Genomic DNA, 12,494 nt, shown 5'->3' on the forward strand with positions numbered 1-12,494 from the left:
AATCTTTTTCCAGCTTTAAATGGAATATTCTAGTGTTTCTAAACCACATTGGACCCTTCAAAGATAATAAGTAACTTTGGAGAGCTATGGCTGGGAGGTTTGGAACAACCTTTCTATTCATTGTCTCCTTTCAACCTCCCAACAACATAGACCTTACAGTTATTAACATTGTCATTTTATAGACAAGAAAGCAGTCTTAAAGAGATTGAGGCCCTTGTTCATGGTCGTGTAGACAGGTAGTAGCAGAAGCAGTTTTTTTTAAGTCTTTATTTCATGCCCTGTGCTCAAACACCTGTGCTGTGCAAATATGGATATCATTGAAAGCACTGGCTCGATGTCAGTGAGAATTATGAGGATGGAGCTCATGGAAACCCACAGAGGGTAGGTACTCTTCTTTCATGGGAAAACTGGCCGCCTGTAACCAAAACTAGCCCCCTCCTCATTTTTTCCTCCCTGCTTTTGGCAGCCTTAGGCTTTCTTGCCAGCCCTCAACTTTCATCAGCCTCAGTTTCTCTCCCTATTATTCCATGTATCATATCAAATTTACTCATTTAATTAATAGTAACTTTTCTGAGTCTGGGATAAGAGTAAAATATTTTGATTGCCCCATTTCACTCAGACTGCATATCATAAATGTAAATATATCACATTTTCATTCTATTTATTTTGGTTTTGTTTGTGTTTGTTTTTTTTTTCTTTTTTGTTTGTTTTTTTGTTTATTTATTTATTTATCTATTTATTCACTTATTTTCTTTATTCATTCATTCATTCATTCGTTTGTTTGTTTATTTATTTCCTTGATTTACAGCCCCAGTGGCAGCCACTGGGCAAGCATCGGCAGAGAACATGATTGTGTACGCGCAGAGACCCTCCCCACTGTCCGGCTTGTCAGATGTCCACCATGTCCAGCAAGTTGGAGAGGTGCCGCTCCCAGACGAGCTCCTCCTGTCGAGTGCGCTCAATCAGGCTTTCTAAGTGTCTCAGCTTGTGGGTCAGAGAGCCGCCCATGGCCGGGGGCCGGCCTCCGCCCCTCGGCGGCCTTCTGGTCCCGGGGGCTGCTGGGCGCTGACCCTCGGAGGACGGGCCGCAGAGCCTGAGGCGTCGATAGGAGAGCTTGAGGAAGGTAGACGGGGAGGGGGCTGGAGTCCGGGCCCTGCTCGGCGTCTCCCGACAGCCAGTGACGCAGCTGCTGTTCGAACCTCCTGCTCTCCTCCTTTCTCTCAGCTGCAGGCTGGCGGCCAGGCGCCCCGGGAGCAGCTCCTCGGCCGAGGCGGGGCGGGCCAGCTCCTGGGCGTCGGGCACAGCGGCCGGTTTGGCCGCTGTCGGGGGCCCTGGTCCCGCCGTAGGGGAACGTGGAGCCACGACGGGGAGAGGCTCTTGGCGGAGCGCCAAGGCTTTAGGCCCAAAGGTCGGCGGGCGGGCCGCTGCACCACCTCCTTGTGGGTCTGCAGCCGGGCGTGTGCCCAGGCCCCGGGGACCTGGTAGCTTTGTAAGTGGCTCTTGAAAAAGTAGACGCAGATGTGCCCATCTTGGCTCAGAGCCTCTGGCGTGACGGGCAGACTGGGAGGCTTCCAGTCCCGCAGCTTGTGATTAATGCACAGAGCGATGATGTCATCCCACGGAATCTCCTCCCCACGGGGCCCCGTGTCGCCCAAGGCCCCCAGGTCTTGGTTCGTCCACTTGGCGTACGTCCGACTCAGGAGGTTGTCCAGCTGAGACTGCAGGATGGGCTGCGTCTGGCCACAGCTCGGGATCTGCGAGACGTAGCGGGAGATGGCGTTGCACGCCAGAGGCCAAGGAGCGCCCGGGGCGGGGAGGTCCACGGGGGGCAGCTGCAAGGAGAGAACGACCTTCTTCAGCCAGGCCAGGTGGCCGGGCGCGTTCCAGCGCAGGGGAGGAAGCAGCTTGTTGCCGCCCGGCTCGGCGAACTCCGTGATGGGCCAGGACAGCTGGCAGAGCTGCTCGGAGGAGGCCACGTCCGCCAGGAAGTGCAGCACGCCGTTGAAGAGCTCGATGATGGCGCCGGGCTCCTGCCAGGCCAGGCCGGCCACACGCCGCTCCTTGCGGTCCTGGAAGAAGCGCTCGCTGAACTCGCGCCTGACGCCGTCCTCGATGTACTGGGGCAGGGTCTGGCAGCAGAGCTCCGGGGAGCTGGGGCAGCGAGACACCAGCCACTGGACGGCCTGCGACACCCTGTTGGTGCCTTGGACATCGTTGACGGCAGCTGGGATCTCCAAGACCGTGTAATCCGAGAGAAGCTGCGAGGAAAGCAAGTCCCGAAGCCTCAGACCCTCCTCCACGTCCCTCACGCTGGCCCCCTCGCGGCCGGGCACCAGAACCACCAGGGGCACCGGGGGCTGCAAGGGCTTGGCCTGCAGCAGCTGTTGGAGCCGCAGCAGGGCCGAGAGCCAGGACGCGTCCTCCTCGGCCGCCACCACACTCTTGCCGCGGGGGGGCAGCACGAAGAGAAGGCCGCTGGTGCCCAGAAGGGCCTTCTGCGTCTCCGTGGCATCCAGGGCCCAGTCGCTCAACAGGCCGTGGGCCACCTTAATGCACACGTTGACCCGGACCGCTCGAGCCCCTTTGGGGCTCCAGGCCTTCAGCAGGGTCAGCGTCTGGATCCCCTGGGAAGCGTGACGGGCCCCCTTTTGGAAATCTTCCCCACCCATGAACTTGACCTTCAGCCAAGTCTCTAGCATCCTGCTGGGATAGCCAGAGGCGGGCTCTTCACTGTCGGCCTCTTCACCGTCCGGCAGCGCCAACACCAGCTTCCAGAACACCTGTTCCCGCTGCCCAGGGTAATGCTCGGCGACGAGGGCCGGCAGGTCCAGAGGGCTCCACACCGCTTCACTGAGCAATTGCTGGTAGAAAGAGTGAACCTTCATTGGATGGATCGTCTTGTTTCTCGTCCACTGTAACCTGGTGCAGGAGAGCCCCAGTTTTCCCGGGTGCCCCAGATCCGGGACTCCTTTGGCCAGGCGCTCTTTAGCAAGGGGACACTGGGCACGGGGGCCCAAGGCCTGCAATCCGTTGCTGAGGTCCACACGGCAGGGGGCCGCGGGGAATGGTCTCCTCTGTCTCTGGAGTTTTTTCCGCGCTGCCAGGGCTTTCCTCCACCTCTGCCAGTATTGACAGAGGCCCTGAAGTTCCTGCAGGGTCTCTCGGGCACTCTGGAAAATCTCCTCTGGCAAGAAGAGATCCATGAGGCGATCGCAGACGTCTTCAGAGCAGCGGGCCACACAGGCCCTCCTCTCGGTCTCCAGGGCGCTCTCCAGCTCCTGGGCCCGTCTTTGTTCTTCAGCTCTCTTCTGTTCTTCTTGAATTCTTGCTCTTTCTTCCTTCAGTTCCTCAGCGGCGGTCTGCCTCAGCATGTCCCCGGTGGTGGTGGCCAGGAGCTCCTCCGTGAGCACTTGGGAAAGCCTCCAGGCCGCAGCGGCGTAGGCAGCTCCGGCCTGGCCGACTTCTTCATAGTAGCCTCTGAGGACGTCCCGGGCAAGGTCTTCCACGACCCCCACGAGGTCCGAGTCGGTGTAGCTCGGCCGAGGCCGGGGAGCAGGCAGCTCGGGCCGCCCCACGGGCTGGAAGCCAGATGACGAGGCAGCCCCTGGCAGGACAGGGCCGGGAGCCCCGAGGGCTGGCGGCAGCCCGGCGCTCTGGGTCAGCAGCGGCTGAGGCAGGGGCGGGCAGGGCTGCGGCGGAACACACAGCGCCAGCGCTTCGGTCCCAGGGCTGCCTTCTTCCAGCTTGCCGCCTCCCCCCCTCTCCACAGCGGGTTTCTGTCCACGCGGAGCAGACTCGGGGGCCGCGCTCTCGCCCACGTATTCGTTGTGGGTGTTGAAGCTACACGCCGGGATGTGACGAGGGACGGGGGGTAACGGCCCCCCATTCACCACTTCTCCAACGGAGACGGTGAGCTTCTCGGTGATCAAAGGGCACTTCTTTGCCTTGGCTGAGCCCCCGGCTTCCAAGAAGGCGGACCGCTTCAGCTCCACGCAGCCATCAGACACCGCGAGGCCACAGGAAGTCAAGAAGTCGCTGACTTCCTGGGCATCTCGAAACAGTAACATGGGCACCAGGTGATCCACCGGAAAGCGTGTGGATCTCCGAGCGCTCCCCGTGTAGGCCACGAGGAGAGCCCGCAATGCCTCTTTCCGGATCTGATGGAAGTAGCAGTGCAGGAGGCAGGCGTTGAGGTAGGAGGCAGAGCGCACCAGCTTGAAGAACCGGACAAAGTTGTTGCTGTTCACAACCGCCAAAGCCTGCACCGCAAATTTCACCTCGGGGGAGTTTCGCACCTCGGGCCGGAACTGCTGCACCTCTCTCAGAATGTCGCCCTGGTGGAGATGGAGCAGAACTTGGTAGCCTCGGAATTCCGCTTCCCGCGCACAGAGGACGCCCTCGTCGGCCAGGTCCTGGTACATCTCCTTAAGGCTCTGCAGGCACTTGGTCATGTTCTCCTGGTTAATCTTGGCGTCGAAGGAGCCCACGGGCTCCTCACACATCGAGTGCGCACAGTGGATGTGGAAGCGGGTGCACTTCTCCATCAGCGACACGGTGAGCGGGTCACCGAGGTGCTGCTGGGTGATGTCCTTCCTGATGGCGCGGGTCCTGTTCCACACAAAGTCGTACCAGTCGCGCGAGCTCCCTTCCCTCCGGTCCAGGACCTGAGTGACCAGGTAGTCCATGGTCATGCCCAGCACCCCGGAAGGACGCAGCTCCTGAGGCAGAGGCTCCTCCTGGTCAGCGGAGGAGCGGCTGTATTCCTTGATTGCCGCCGCGTGGTCCACCTGATCTGTGCCAGGGATCACTTCGAAAGAGCTCAGCTGCTTCCTGCTCTCTCTCATGTAGCGCTCTTTCTCAGGACACATGTCCCGGCACGTGCCCCAAAAGCCTTTGGCTTGGTCCAGAGCCGTTCTCTTCCCGCGAGCTTGCCTCAGGATCTTATCCCTCCGGTCCAGGAGGCGGTACTTGTCCTCCGACGTCTCGGCCACCGCGCCCATCAAGGTGCTCAGGCTGCTCACTGACAGTCCCGGCAGGTCTGAGCTCGGGATCTCAGGCCCACAATCCAAGGGCTCCCCCTCAGACTGCAGAGACTCGGGCTGCCTCGATTTCTTCACTGGACAACTCTTCCCGAGAAGGCTGCTGCTCTGGCCAGTTGCAGGTCTCCAGAGGGCTTTGGGCAGCGGGGAGCGCTGGAAACCAGAGTCTTCCCAGCTCTGACTCGCTATTTTCTCCTTTGGGAAAAAGGTCTTCTTCCTGGGACTTCTGTTGTTCTCGCGCCAAAAGAGGAGGACTCTGTGCAAGCCTTTCCCTTTCCCTTTCTTCCGAGCCCGGGCTCCAGAGGCGTGGTCCCAGAAGGGCACAGAGCTGAGCTTGCCTCGGCGCCGGGGATGGATGCGCCGCACCTTCCTCAATCGGCCAAAGTGCTCCTGCAGGATGGCTCTGTCCTTGAGGTAGTTGGGGATCTTCTTGCACTGAATGGCGGGGAGCTCGCTGGGGGACAGGCTGCTCGAGCTCTCCACGCTCTCCTTCTTCCCTCCGCGGCGGGAAGGGGTAGCCCTGCAGGCGGACACTTCCTGGCTCCTTTTGCCACCCATCTCCTCTTCCTTCAGCCGGGGGGCGAACAACGTGGACCAGGTGGCTCCCGCTCCAGCGCTTTGCTCCGTCTCACTGGATTCTACACTGCCCACTTCCTTTTTCATTCCTGTGCTTCCCAGGTGGCCGCCTCCTTTGTTACTCCTCAGCGTGTCCTGCAGCGTCCCCCCGAACGAGCCGCCAGCCCGTGGGCGAGCCAGGCGAGGAGGGCGCTTCTTTCGAGGATGATCTCCCTGGGACAAGAGCTGCATGTCCTCCACACAGTCGTAATCTCGTCTCCTGGGTGAGCCGTCGTGCTCTTTCTTCCTTTTCGGCCCCTTCACGTGGCCAGAGAGCGACCCTCCGTGGCCAGCAGCATCTCCCCTTCCTAGCTTGCCCTCTGCTTTGCTCCTAGGAAAGGGCTCCCCTCCAGAGCCCGAGGAGGCGAAGCTCGTGAAGCCGCTCCCTGAACTCCCAAATGCTGGTTTAGGGCCCCTCTTTTCCTCCTCCACATTCTGACTTGGAGAGGCAAAAGTGGAGGAGGGAGGCTTGCTAGATGCGTTGGAGAAAGGAAGACTCGGGCTGCTGCCTGAGCTGCTTGAGCCCTGGGAAAACGTGAAGGAACCCAGCGCCTCAGGCCCCCCACTAACTGGGAGGGAGAAGGGGAAAGAGGCCGGACTGATGTCGCTCTCCATCTTCTCCGGCTCCGATTGGGCCCCAAAGATTGGTCTGAAGACTGAGCCTTCAGGAGCCTTAAAGCTGAACTCGGATGCCCCCAAACTACAGCCGGATGCCTTCCGGCTACGGTGTCCAAAGCCCGGGGTGCTGGGGAAAGTTCCGTTGTTGGTGGGCATCTTGAAACTAAATCCCGATGCACTGGGGGTTGCAGAAGGCGCCTCGAAAACAGGAGCCTGGGGGCCTCCGGAGGTGCTCGGGAATCCGAGCTTAGAACCTGAGGAAGACTGGGTCCCCCAAGAAGTCTGGGCCAATCCCGTGCTCTGCCCCGAGCCCACGGCGCTCGGGCTGGTGCCTGAGCTGCTTGAGCCCTGGGATAACGTGAAGCAGCCCAGCGCCTCAGGCCCCCCACTAACTGGGAGGGAGAAAGTGAAAGAGGCCGGACTGATGTCCCTCTCCATCTTCTCCGGCTCCGATTGGGCCCCAAAGATTGGTCTGAAGGTTGTGCTTTCAGGAGCCTTAAAGCTGAACTCGGATGCCCCCAAACTACAGCCGGATGCCTTCCGGCTACGGTGTCCAAAGCCCGGGGTGCTGGGGAAAGTTCCGTTGTTGGTGGGCATCTTGAAACTAAATCCCGATGCACTGGGGGTTGCAGAAGGCGCCTCGAAAACAGGAGCCTGGGGGGCTCCGGAGGTGCCCGGGAATCCGAGCTTAGAACCTGAGGAAGATTGGGTCCCCCAAGAAGTCTGGGCCAATCCCGTGCTCTGCCCCGAGCCCACGGCGCTCGGGCTGGTGCCTGAGCTGCTTGAGCCCTGGGATAACGTGAAGCAGCCCAGCGCCTCAGGCCCCCCACTAACTGGGAGGGAGAAAGTGAAAGAGGCCGGACTGATGTCCCTCTCCATCTTCTCCGGCTCCGATTGGGCCCCAAAGATTGGTCTGAAGGTTGTGCTTTCAGGAGCCTTAAAGCTGAACTCGGATGCCCCCAAACTACAGCCGGATGCCTTCCGGCTACGGTGTCCAAAGCCCGGGGTGCTGGGGAAAGTTCCGTTGTTGGTGGGCATCTTGAAACTAAATCCCGATGCACTGGGGGTTGCAGAAGGCGCCTCGAAAACAGGAGCCTGGGGGCCTCCGGAGGTGCTCGGGAATCCGAGCTTAGAACCTGAGGAAGATTGGGTCCCCCAAGAAGTCTGGGCCAATCCCGTGCTCTGCCCCGAGCCCACGGCGCTCGGGCTGGTGCCTGAGCTGCTTGAGCCCTGGGATAACGTGAAGCAGCCCAGCGCCTCAGGCCCCCCACTAACTGGGAGGGAGAAAGTGAAAGAGGCCGGACTGATGTCCCTCTCCATCTTCTCCGGCTCCGATTGGGCCCCAAAGATTGGTCTGAAGGTTGTGCTTTCAGGAGCCTTAAAGCTGAACTCGGATGCCCCCAAACTACAGCCGGATGCCTTCCGGCTACGGTGTCCAAAGCCCGGGGTGCTGGGGAAAGTTCCGTTGTTGGTGGGCATCTTGAAACTAAATCCCGATGCACGGGGGGTTCCAGAAGGCGCTGCGAAGACAGGAGCCTGGAGGGCTCCGGAGTTGGCCGGGAATCTCAGCGTAGATCCTGAGGAAGACTGGGTCCCCCAAGAAGTCTGGGCCAATCCCGTGCTCTGCCCCGAGCCCACGGCGCTCGGGCTGGTGCCTGAGCTGCTTGAGCCCTGGGAAAACGTGAAGGAGCCCAGCGTCTCAGGCCCCCCTCTAACTGGGAGGGAGAAAGTGAAAGAGGCCGCACTGATGCGGCTCTGCGTCTTCTCCGGCTCCGATTGGGCCCCAAAGATTGGTCTGAAGACTGAGCTTTCAGGAGCCTTAAAGCTGAAGTCGGATGCCCCCAAACTACAACCCGATGCCTCCCGGCTACGGTGCCCAAAGCCCGGTTTGCTGGGGAAAGCTCCGAGGTTGGTGGGCATCTTGAAACTAAATCCAGACGCACTGGGGGTTCCAGAAGGCGCCGTGCATTCAGGAGCCTGGGGGGCTCGGCAGGTGGCCGGGAATCCGACCGTGGATCCTGAGGAACACTGGGTCCCCCAAGAAGTCTTGGCCAATCCCGTACTCTGCCCCGAGCCCACGGCGCTCTGGCCAAAAAGCCAGGACTGACCGAATCGAAATGGTGGCTGAACCTGGAACGTTCCCAGGGAGCCACTGGTAGAAGAGGAGAGCAAAGAAATCACTTCCTCCTCTAAGTTTGTCTTCATCGCGGCCATCCCAGCAGCTCCTGGAAGCACGCACAGAAGGACAGGCAGACAAAGGTAGACGCCGAAAGGAATCAGACTTACCTGGCTTTCCCGGAAGTCAATCCTACCTGTGAATCTCCACAAGCCGGCTTTTCCTTTAGTCCTTGTGAATCTGCTCTTCTCCAAGTGTCCCCAGTCAGCACCAAAGTGGAATCTCAGATGCTCTTCTTCCTGAATGCTGGCTCCTTAAATCCTCCCAGAGAAGGGGCTTGTGGGAGGGAACTCCTTCTAGACCAATGAGCAAGCCCTTTGAAAGGTGTTAACTCCTTTCAGCATCCTGAAAGTGTCAAGTGCTTTTAAAGGTGCGAACGAAAGGTCTGAATTCTGCCCTACAGAATTGTTAGGTACCTACTTAGCACCCAGGAAGGAACCTAGCTAGCATTCCCCCCTTTCTTTTGATTTAGCACATAGGGTGGTCATGACCTTGAAACAGGTAGACATTGCCCAAAAAGTTATCAAACTGTTCATACCCTTTGATCCAGCAGTGCTACTACTACTGGGCTTATATCCCAAGGAACTACTAAAGAAGGGAAAGGGACCTGTATGGGCCAAAGGGTTTGTGGCAGCCCTTTTTGTAGTGGATTGAAAGTGGAAAATGAATGGATGCCCATCAATTGGAGAATGCTTGGGTAAATGATGGTATATGAATGTTATGGAATGTTATTGTTCTGTAAGAAGTGACCAGCAGGATGAATAAAGAGAGGCTTGGAGAGACTTACATCACCTGATGCTGAGTGACTTGAGCAGAACTAGGAGATCATTATACACTTCAACAATAATACTGTATGAGGATGTATTGTGATGGAAGTGGATATCTTCAACATAGAGAAGATCTAATCCAGTTCCAGTAGATCAATGATGAACACAATCAGCTACACCCTGAGAAGGAACACTGGGAATTGAGTATAAACTCCTTGCATTTTTTGTTTTTCTCCCCAGGTTATTTTTGCCTTCCGTATCCAATTCTTCCTTTGCAACAACAACGACAACAACAACAAGATTCGGTTCTGAACATATATATTGTATCTAGGATATACGATAACATACTGAATATGTATGGGAATGCCTGCCATCCAGGGGAAGGAGTGGAGGGAAAGAGGGGAAAATTCGGAACAGAAGAGTGTACAAAGGGTAATATTGTAAAAAATTACCTATGCATATGTATTGTCAAAAACATTATAATTGTAAAATTAATCAAAAAAAAAGAAAGAAATATATGTACCATATATATGTACCAAAAAGTTTGTGGCAGCCCTTTTTCTAGTGGATAGAAACTGGAAAATGAATGAATGCCCATCAATTGGAGAGTGGTTGGGTAAATTATGGTATATGAACCTTAAGGAATATTATTGTTCTGTAAGAAATGACCAGCAGGATGAATACAGAGAGGCTTGGAGAGACTTACATCAACTGATGCTGAGTGAAACGAGCAGAACCAGGAGATCATTAGACACTTCAACAACAATACTATGTGAGGATGTATTTTGATGGAAGTGGCTATCTTCAACAAAGAGAAGATCTAACTCAGATCCAATTGATCAATGAGGGAGAGATTCAGCTACATTCAGGGAAGGAACACATGCAAATAGTTGTAAACTGTTTGCTTTTTTTTGTTTTTCTTCTCAGGTGATTTGTACCTTCTGAATCTAATTCTTCCTTTGCAACAACAACAACAACAACAACAACTACTACAACAAAATTCGGTACTGCACACATATATTGTATCTTGGATATACTAGAACATATTTAATATGTATGGGAATGCCTGCCATCTATGTGACGGGGTGGAGGGAAGGAGGGGAAAACTCAGAACAGAAGGGAGTAAAGGGATAATGTTGAAAAAATTACTTATGCATATCTACTTTCAAAAAAATGTTATAAGTATAAAATTAATTTAAAAAATTAAAAAAAAAGAAACAGGAATACATAAATCCATTACTATGGGAGATATTACACATAATTACATAAATTACACAAATACATAGCATCATAACACATGCTGGAAGTGATGTAACCAATAACATGATGAAATAGTCATAAATTGAGAATTTATACATGTCCATAAGTCTTAGAAATAGTCCAAAGGGAATCCATTCTCCATTAGTTCATGTGCCAATAATCCAATAATTCCTACAAGTTTTGAAACCCTACAATAGACTCATTAACAATTTTTTATCTCAAGGAATCAATGCTCTCTGCTGGTTTTCAAGTACTTTAACAGTTTTATCTTGTATTAAGGAATCTAATGATTCCTGCTGGTTTTAAAGTTCTTTAATAGTCTCTTTATCAGCCATGCTCTTTCAGTGTCAGATGTTTCTTAGATCTTCTCTTTCTTTTAAGTTTTTGCTCATTTTCTTTCTATCTCCAGGCGCTTGTTGCCATCCATCTGTTTCCTTCTCCACCTGTTTCCTCATGTCTGTTAAAATATAAGCAAACCCTCTCTCCCAGGTAGTTAACCTACCTAATTTCCCCTTCTTTTGACCACTTTCTAAATCTCTTCTCATCATCTGGCAATCACATTGGAGCTGTTGGCATTGGACACAGCCCCATTGGTTTAAAAGGCATGTATTCTCCCCAGGTGAATTTCTCTCCATTTCTGATATCTGATTGCTTTTTGGCTGACTGATCAGGTAATCCCTTTCTTCCTTATGATAACTTTTCATCTGATAGATTACAGCAGAGTCCAAGACTATTTGGGTGTAACTTCAGTTGCCATCTTGCCCCATGTATCTTTTCATTGTGTTCTTGGAGCTGGGCCTCACCTCTCATTTCTCTGGGTCAGTGTACATTCTGAGGCCCAGTGGAAGCCCTTGTGACAATTTGGACATGGGGTTTTAGGTCTTCTTTCACCCTGTCTTCTCACTCTATCTTCTTATCTACACTGAGCTCTTAGATGTCCAACTTTTCCACATTGAAAACATCAACGAGTTTCCCTAAAAATCCTTTGCCAGGAAGGACCCTGTCTTTCCATGTTCTTCATAGTCTGAGCATAATGAGAATTGCTGCCCACTGTAGCACAGCTTCTTATGATCTCCTCTAAAGAAGCATCTTTGTCTAGTCCCCATAGAATTCTTTTGCAAATCTCATTGGCATTTTCCATAGCCAAATGTCTAGTCATTATTTCTGTAGCTGCATTTTCTCCAATACTTCTTTTGAGAGCAGTTAGCAGACATCCCACAAAATCCGCAAAAGGTTTATTGGGACCTTGCTCTATTTTAGTGAAAGCCTCCCTTCGATCTTTCTGTCTGGGGAGAGAACCCCAAGCTTTTATTGCAGCCTTAGAAATTTGCTCATACACTCTTATGGGATAATCAATCTGTTCTGAATTTTCTCCATACTGACCTTCACCTGCTAGTTGGTCAAAAGTCAATTGTGTGTTAACTCCTATTTCCCTATTGCCTCTGACTTGAATCCTACATAATTCATGAAATTCTCAAAGCCACAACAAGTTTTGTCCAGGTTCTGAACATGTCCCTGCTATGGATTTCCAATCACTTGGGGTTAGGATTTCATAAGACAAATGAACTATTAACATCTTAACATAAGATGATGTGGCTCCATAAAGGGTGTAACCTTTTTTTTTCAAATCCTTCATTTTATCCAAATTAAAAGGAGTGTCACTTCTCTTTTTTTGATCTGAAGAGTCAATCTCTTCAATTCCAGGCTATGCATCTATAAAATCTCTTACATCCTGTTCTTCTTCTTAGCCTTAATCAATGCTTTTTCTAATCTTGTCAGGCTGCTTAACAGGCAATTCTGCTTGTGTTTCTGCCTCTTCCCCTCCTCCTCCTTCTTCCAACACTGAAGGGTTAATTGAGGGAGGAGATGGGAAATGCTCCTGTTGCTCAAAATTGTATTTAACTCCATTGTTATCTGATTCATCCTTCTCACCTTGTTTAGTTGACCCCTCCCCCTTTTGCTCCTTCTTCTTTTTCCTTTTTCTATAACTTACATAATTTCCTAAAACCAGTTGAATTC

General features: G+C 53.3%; 1 pseudogene; it reads right to left on the minus strand.

The window, feature by feature from the left end:
• Window positions 1-888: 888 nt before the first annotated feature.
• Window positions 889-8,477, minus strand: LOC141562556 (germinal-center associated nuclear protein pseudogene; annotated as a pseudogene).
• Between the last annotated feature and the right edge of the window lie 4,017 nt (window positions 8,478-12,494).

This window comes from Sminthopsis crassicaudata, chromosome 3 (assembly GCF_048593235.1).
Source record: "Sminthopsis crassicaudata isolate SCR6 chromosome 3, ASM4859323v1, whole genome shotgun sequence".
Taxonomy (NCBI): domain Eukaryota; kingdom Metazoa; phylum Chordata; class Mammalia; order Dasyuromorphia; family Dasyuridae; genus Sminthopsis; species Sminthopsis crassicaudata.